The sequence below is a fragment of the Somniosus microcephalus genome, chromosome 17, assembly GCF_052327205.1.
Source record: "Somniosus microcephalus isolate GS21.2 chromosome 17, FLI_Smic_1.0, whole genome shotgun sequence".
In the NCBI taxonomy this organism is placed as follows: Eukaryota; Metazoa; Chordata; class Chondrichthyes; order Squaliformes; family Somniosidae; genus Somniosus; species Somniosus microcephalus.
This window is the reverse complement of record NC_141003.1, coordinates 40,922,235-40,929,689: the sequence shown is the minus strand read 5'-3', so window position 1 is coordinate 40,929,689 and position 7,455 is coordinate 40,922,235. Positions and strand designations below refer to the sequence as shown.

Here is a 7,455-nt window from a genome sequence, read left to right as displayed (position 1 = left end):
TGGATTTTGATAATCGGGGAGCAAATCTGTGTGGCGAGGGCAGGTTGGTAGAGGACCTTTGTCTTACTGATGTTTAGTGTAAGGCCCATGCTCTCGTATGCTTTGGTGAAGGTGTTGATGATGGTTTGGAGTTTGGCCTTAGAGTGTGCCCAGACGCAAGCGTCGTCTGTATACTGTAATTCGATGACAGAGGATGGGACGACCTTGGATCTGTAACTATCTCACGTGTTCGTGTATATTAGTGGTAATAATGCTTACATTGATATGTGGCTCCTATATCTCACAGTAGAGTTGCGGTAGAAGATCAATCATTATCTTATTGAAAGGCGGAGCAGGCTCAGTATGGCCTACTCCTGCTCCTAATTCTTGTGTTATTATTAGCAAAAATGAAAGCGCACGGAATTGGAGGCAACCTTGTGACATTGGTTGGAAATTTGTTGGGAGGGAAGAGACAGAGAATAGTGGTAAAGGGCACTTACTCTGATTGGCGGGATATGACAAGTGGTGTTCCCCAAGAATCTGTACTAGGTCCCACGCAATGAAATCCCCATCCTAAACCCTTCCACCTCTCCACCTCCCCCTCCTCCTTTAAGGCTCCCCTTTAAAATCCACCTCTTCGACTAAGCTTTCAGTCACCCCTCCTAATATCTTGTTGTTCATCTCAGTCCACTTTGTTTGGTTATGCCTCAGTGACACACTTTGGGGTGTTTTTCTAGGTTAAAAGCTCTATATAAATGCAAGTTGTCATTGTTGTCAATGTGCTGCAGGGAATGCAGGAATATTTTTAAATAGCATTGACCAGGAGTAGCAACGTCTTAGCAGATAGGATGTAGAATATTTCCATTCATGTTTAATGCAGCAAATATAGATAACCTCAAAATTAAACTTTGAGACTTCAAAATGTAATAGTCTGTAAGCCTTCAAGCGATGAGATGTCATCCTATCTGTTAACATGTTAAGGTACAATATGAAAAAGACAATTTTACCAAAGAAGATTTCTGTGCAAGAACATTACTTTTCTTTTAAAATCTTCGCACGGATGTCAGAGTTTGTCTGGTTTTTTTTCCCGGGGTGTGTGGTGTGGTTGGACTAGAGATTCCAAAGGGCCACTTAACAGAAGATTGAGGAGGGTTTGGCCATTTGGGGGTCTGGGATCAGTGGAACCGTGCAATACGAAGGTTAATGTACGCCTCCTTGTGGTGGTTTCAAAGATGTGTGTTACTGGAATGTAACTCTTTGTGCTGAATTATTTACAGAATAACACTCCTAACAACTGTGAGACTTTCCCAGTTTTCAGAATGCCTGAATCTTTCATGATAAAGCTGCTAAAACTGATGTTCGGCCGCAGGTGAGTGGAGCAAAGCATACCGTTAGGAGTACTGATTTCATATCTTGATTCATTCGTGCGCGAAAGTATTTAATAATCAGAATCAACCGATAGAGGTTATTCAATGCTGAAATTATAAATGGTGTGAATCCATTCATAAGAACAATTGGAACTTTATCCGAGATACGTGCATGCGGTTGGGTCAGTGTACATTTCACGGCTACAGACCTCATGTTGATCCAGTTAACTTTCCCGGAACCACAGCCACCCATTTCAGGTTTCCGGAAATGACATTTTTTCATTGGCTGTTTCCTCGGGATTTCAGAGATTCACACGTAGGACGTGAAAGCGGTGAAGGGTCAGGGAATAATACGTGTCCTATGCTACAGAAAACACCCTGCGGGCCCTCAGTGTGGGAATTGGAAAAGTCGGCCGTTCGGTTTCGATTACTGCAGAGTGTGATTGTAACACGGAAACTGAGAGCCGACGGTGAGTGTAACCCCCCAGAAAACCTGCGCGAAGGCTTCGCCCAGTGGAACAAGAACTTCACAGAACCAGACATACTGACTTCCCCAAACCTAATGAAACACCTGCTAATAGGACCTTAAATAAACAGAGAGCAGCCTTTCCGGGCAGGTAACAGAAACTCTCCCCAGTCCATGTCATCACCGGGTGATCGAGAGACTGAGAAATGGAGCTCAATTCAGCTTTTCATATAAAATAAAAGCAAAGACTGCAGCTTCATGTCCCGGTGCAGTCCGTTTGTCAGACTTTAGCAGTTTTTAAAATATATTTGATGCCACTTTTATGTACAATTGAAGTTCTCGGTGCCGGAGTCGAAAGTTATTGCAGTCAAATTCTAAATGTAAGAAGTCACACAACACCAGGTTATAGTCCAACAGCTTTATCTGTTGGACTATAACCTGGAGTTGTGTGACTTCTTACATTTGTCCCCCCTAGTCCAACACGGCATCTCCACATCAAATTCTAAAGGGTGAGATTGGCTGTTTCCCCAGTGAGCGTGGTCTGTCGCTGTATTAACTGGAAGGGCCAGTAAGGTGGGGGGGGGGGGGGGGGGGGGGGAGGAGAGAGAGAGAATTACTTACATTTCCAATTCATGGTTTTTGTAAGAAGTAAATGTTACTACTTCTTCAGATTAATAAAGCCGATCAAAAATGACGTAATGGTGTGATGGGTGTACACACATAAAAAATACACAAATACAGCTAAACAACTAAAGCCGAGCCAAAATGGACAAGGGGCTCGAAGAAAAGGGGAGATCCGGTGAATAAAGGCCATAACCTCAGGTGAAGCGGTTGCAGGAAGAGGCAGAGAGACCGTGGAGTAAGTGAAGTGAGTTAAGGAAGGAATCCTCTGGTTAGGAATCATTGTTCAGGTAACTGATGACACGGTTCGGGAGTTACCAGCGGTTGGTTGTGGACGCTCACAGTTCAAGTAAAGTCTGCATTTCAAACTCTGGCTGAAGTTCATGCTGTTACAGTGTGTGTGTCGAAGGGCTCGCACTGTATCTCCATCACTGATTCCAACTATGGCATTGACCCCCCTCCCCTCGCCCTCCCCCAGAATGACTGTTTTACTAAGGATCCCGTGCAGAAACCCATAACCTTATGAAAAGCTGTCACATCACTGGCTTTTTGCCGGGGGTTTAAGGTGATTCTGATGTCATTTGCTGCATTGACTTTAAAAGCAGCGCAATGGGTTCGGAAGCGGAAGAACGATCCCGGTTGTCTCCAAGAGAAGCTCCCAGCTCCCAGCTCCAGGTCTCGTATTCGGGATGGGCGCCAACTTTACCAACTTGATTTTCCTGCTGCTGCACCTCGCCGTCTTTCTCGGTGTTTCACTTGTCAGGTCAACTCCCCTGGTTAGGACAGATTCAGGAGATCAGCTGGAGCGGGACTGGGGTCAGCAGGTCCGATTCAAGCACCTGTACATGGAAGGGAACAGCAGGCATTTGCAAATCAACCCTGACGGGCACATTGACAGCTCAAACTCCCAGAACTTTTACAGTAAGTTTTATTTTTTGCAAAGACGAGTCATGACAACTTTTTAATGTTGATTTCCTTTCTTTTTACTTTAATTTCTTCTGTTTATATCCTGTAAAAGATGCAACATTAGACTATTGTTACCGTTAAAGCGTTTAATCTAGCATTGCTTGATGGTTGTCATTTTAACCAACACTTCGAAATAATCTGTAACCATCACTGTGAGATGGGCTCCTCGCTATAACTGGACTGCACGCAGCCTCGGAGCTTGCCCCCTCTTCTCTGACACAGGGACCTATGCGATTCCCAGAGGCTTGTTGGGGATCATCCAATTTCAGCTCATAAAGCAGGTCACTGAGCACAATGTGTTAAAGGTAAACCCACCTTGCCTCAATTCAATTTGATACCGAACAATTCTATCAACTCCAATGAGATCATTACTGGTTAAAGATAATTTGAACAGACATTGCAAGTTTCCTTTTAGTACATTCATACTTAAAACCATTAAATATTCATAGAATCATAGAATGATGAGGACCAAGTTGCACGGTTATGGGGAAAAGGCTGGGGTGTGGGACTAAATTGGATAGCTCTTTCAAAGAGCCGGTACAGGCACGGCGGGCCGAATGGCCTCCTACTGTACTGTGCGATTCTAGGATTCCGTGATACAGCTCAGAAGGAGGCCATTTGGCCCATCGTGCCTGTACCGGCTCTTTGAAAGAGCTATCCAATTTAGTTCCATTCCCCTGCCCTCTCCCCACAGCCCTGCACATGTCCCCCCTTCCAGTATTTAGCTGTTTTGTCTCCTTAATATCTTTACAAAACGCATGAAAGCGGTATGACATCCAGAGACTGTTTGACTCGTTCCCTCAGTTACATTACAGAGCGGTGCCGGTGTCTAACAAGAGCCTTTTATTTTGGGTTACAGCGCTGCTGGAGATCAAGGCAGTGGAACCGGGGCACGTGGTGATCAGAGGGGTGAGGACAGGGCACTACCTGTGCATGGACACCGAGGGCAGCATTTTTGGATCAGTAAGTATTGGCACGTGGTTGCTCAAAAATAGCAAGGCTGCCTGCAAAGCAAGATACTCCACGAGAAAACCCCCACTTCATCCCAAACATGTTAACCCTGTCGATTCTGAATTTAAAACGAAGTCTAGATTAATATGTGAGGAACATCTATCGGGATGAGCTTGCTCATGTCACAACTTTGAGATGTTTAATTCTAATCTTTTTCCCTTTTTGAATAGACGACTTACCGTGAGGATGACTGCAATTTCAAAGAGGAGCAGTTACAGACATTTTATAACGTGTACCACTCCCCAAGGCACAAGAAGGTGTTGAGCCTGAGCCTAGAGAAGCGCCCATTCATCCCCAACAGAGAATTGCCTCCTCTTTCGATGTTTTTGCCTCGAGAAAACGAGTTACCTACCATGGCGCACAGCAGAAGGAGCCCCGAGAGAGAGGCCAACGACACAGACCCCTTTGGGATGAGATCCGGACAGCAGGCGAGTCCAAAGTTCTCCAGAAGTAGCAGAGGATAACGGGACACATCTCTCTTTTTCAGACTTTAAAAATCCGATGACTGTGATCATCAACATAGGCCAAAAGTACCGTTACTCGGGTTCAATTCTACTTATTTATTTGTTGTGTTGTACAGCCATAAAGTCTAGGAAACGGAATTAGAGTAAATAGCACTAGTTGAAGAGCCACTGGCAAGGCTAGGTCACAAGATCACAAAATAATTACAAAGGAGGATGGCCATTATCAGTTAATCCACCTAAAGTCTTCCTATTGCAGCATTCAATTGTTTCTTAAAAGGTTCCAGGATTTTCATTTCCACTACTCTTCCTGGAAGTCTATTTCATACATTGTTCACTTTTTGTGTAAAGAAAAAACAATCCCGACATCAGTTCAGTTCTAAATTTGCCTTTTCCTGGTTTGAACCTATGTCCCATTACCTACTCTGGCCATTTAATTTAAAGTAACATTCCAGATTTATCTTTTCCATTTCCTTAACTATCTTGTATCCCTCTATAAGATCACCTTTCAGCTGCCTCCTTTCTAGGATGAAGAGCCCAAGTTTCTGCAATCTTTCCTCATACCTCTGACCGTTTATACTAAGAATCACCGTTTTCACTGCACTGCCTCCAGAGCTTAAATATCTTCCAAGTGTCTCAATGACCAGAACTGGATGCAGTACTCAAGGTGCGAAGTACAGATTAATCATGACTCTCTGACTTGTATTCTATTGTTTGGGCTAGGTAGTTCAACATTCTGCCATCTTTGTTGATGGCTGCTCTGCATTGGGTGGACATGTTTAGTGTCCAGTGCAGTCCAATAAAACTCCTAGCTATCATTAGTCTTAATTCTTAGCTACTTTAACACCATCCATGGATTATGTGTGTCACCTATTTTTGCCTTCCTATGTGCACTACTTTACACTTGCTTGCATTAAGTTTCACCTGGCATTACTCTGCCCACGTACATATTTAATCCAACTCATTCCGATGATTCCACTGACCCTCCTAATCTGGAATTATCTGCAAATTTGGCCACTGTGCATTGAGGCACTAAATCCAGGTCATTGATCTAAATTAGAAATAGTACCAGTCCCAACACTGAGCCCTGGGGCATCTCACTTAGTACTTCTCCCACCCGGACATAACTCCTCGAACCAGGACTGCTTGTTTCTGCCCTTCAACCAGTTTGTTTTCCATTCCCACAATTTACCCTAGAGTTTGAATTTAACGAGTAGCCTTTTGTGTGGAAGTTTGACAAATGCCTCTTTGGAGTCTATGTACACCAAGTCTTAAGGCCTACCACAGTCCACTTGGATTGACGCTTCCTCAGAGAAGTTAAGGAGGCTGATCAAGCGGAAGCGTTCCCTTCTAAATCCAGATGGGCTGAATGGCTTTCTTCTGTACGATAGCAAAATACTGCAAATGCTGGAAATCCGAAATAACAACAGAAAATGCTGGAAAAACTCAGCAGGTCAGGCAACATCCGTGGAGAGAAATTTGAGTTGACGTTTCAGGTCGAAACCCTTCTTCAACACTGGAAAGAAGATAAAATAGATCGAAGGCAGGGCTGCGATCGAACAAAAGAAGTAAAAGAGACAATAAAAGGTATTCGAAACCAGACGAGATGGTAATGGGCCAGTGGAGACAAAAGACACCTAATCTCAGCTGAGTTTTTCCAGCATTTTCTGTTGTTATTTTGGCTTTCTTCTGTGTTGTAAATTCCATGATTCCATACTTCTCCGTGCTAGCTTTACCTGGAAAGAAAGTTACACACACACACACATTTTATATATAAATAGCAGAAGGGCAAGAGCTTTTTATTTCACTTATGCGAAAGACTTGAATCACTCCCTCTCCGTATATAGTAAGTTAATCTTGTTTGTGAAATTGTACTGTCTACTCTGAATTATCTATTTATTTAAGTTATTGCTGTCAATATTTATATTTATATATATATGCCAATACTTTTTATAAAAAATGTTTTTTTTACTTAATTGGTGATTTGTACAACTTAGATAATATAACAGAAGTAGAAAATAAATGGCACTTTGTTCCCTAATGAAGCTTTGCATTTGTTTGAATAATTATTCAAGGATTGTTGATGGTGTCTTATTATAACAGGACAGATTACTAAGTGGACAGATTATCACTGACATCATTTTATTTGCTGTGCTTGAACAAACAGCAATTAAACATGTCCTTGTCAAGCTCCATTAGCTTTCATATTGTCTTTAGCCTGGAATTTGCGGTGGGTAATAATTTGTTCGCTGTTATTACCCCTTTGAAACTGACCGCAACTTCAGGATGTAGCGCATGCACATCCTAATATAGAAATCCTGAAGTTGCAGTCAGTCATTCACTGGCTGTGCTGTGGACCCGCACACCGCACCCACCCCACCCCCCCCCCCTCCCCGCCATAGCTGGCAATCAGTGTAATCTTTGAAATCAGGGAAACTGGCGAAAACTGCAACTTTTCCACGGTAATATTGTTATTAAATACCCCATTAAGTGTTAGACCCTTTTGTCTTAGGTGTGACTGAGGTTTTAACAGGGTATTGACTGCTAAACAAATCTTATGGCCCTAAAAAAACCTAATTTTGAT

General features: G+C 43.0%; 1 pseudogene across 1 annotated transcript; it reads left to right on the top strand.

Moving 5' to 3' along the window:
* The first annotated feature begins 2,428 nt into the window (after positions 1 to 2,428).
* Positions 2,429 to 6,910, top strand: LOC147105681 (fibroblast growth factor 19-like; annotated as a pseudogene). Its single transcript, XR_015081555.1, has 3 exons — positions 2,429 to 3,354; positions 4,259 to 4,362; positions 4,581 to 6,910. The product of XR_015081555.1 is annotated as a fibroblast growth factor 19-like (transcript).
* Positions 6,911 to 7,455: the final 545 nt, after the last annotated feature.